The following is a 963-nucleotide window of genomic DNA, read 5'->3' as shown; positions in this document are numbered from 1 at the left end:
GGAGAAAAAATTTCTATAAACATCACTTACAATTTTTTTTTATTGCTATTTAAGTCCTAAAACCAAAACCACATCATTTTAACAGGGTCAAGCATAACATTTGATTGTCTATATTAGTGTTCCGTTAATATATGTAGTTATGTACATTGAAAATGATTTCAAAGACTAATATGAGTCATGTTTGCAAAATTTAAAAATTAAATAAAGACAATTAAAATTTTAAGGACTAAATTGAAATTCGCATACAAATTCGAGAATCAAATTAAATATTATCTCTACGCCACATTATTCTTGTAATTTTAATTGAATTTTTTTAGGATATTTGGCAAGGTAATTTCAGTTGAAAATTTTTAAAATATATTCTTTTTTCTAATAAATGTATAGAAAATGTTTAACTTTTAGCTTGTTATTATTCTTTTTTATATTAAAAAGGCCTAATAACTATTCTAATATTTTATAAAAACATTTATTAGCAAAATTCTATTAAGTTTATTATGAAAATGCTGATGATACGTGAAAAAAAAGAAAAAACTATATTCTAGGATAAAGTTCGTGAATTACTAATCCTAATATACTATTAATATAACAATGTAGAGTAAATTATTTACAACTTCTTCCAAAAATTTAGACCCCAAAAAATGTCAAAGCTTATGAATCAAATTTCGGAAACCCCCACTTATTCATGAATAAGATTTGTATCCTCTACCATTAAAACTAAAGTACATTGAATTTTCTTGTCTCTAATACTAATTTTCTTGTCTTTATAATATGTCTTGTTTAACAAAGATTCAACACTAATTTAACCTCTCTTTCTTCCTTCCTTACCGAATAAGTTCAATTATCTCTTTTCCTGCCAACAAGCAAAGACAAAAAGAGCTAAAATGGCACATAGTATGTGTTTCCTTTCACTTTATAAAAGCAAGCACTTTATATAATTGGATGTATGTATTTATGCGATAAAAA

This window comes from Arachis ipaensis, chromosome B02 (assembly GCF_000816755.2).
Source record: "Arachis ipaensis cultivar K30076 chromosome B02, Araip1.1, whole genome shotgun sequence".
Lineage (NCBI taxonomy): Eukaryota > Viridiplantae > Streptophyta > Magnoliopsida > Fabales > Fabaceae > Arachis > Arachis ipaensis.
The sequence above is the reverse complement of the archived record's forward strand: the minus strand, read 5'-3'. Positions refer to the sequence as shown.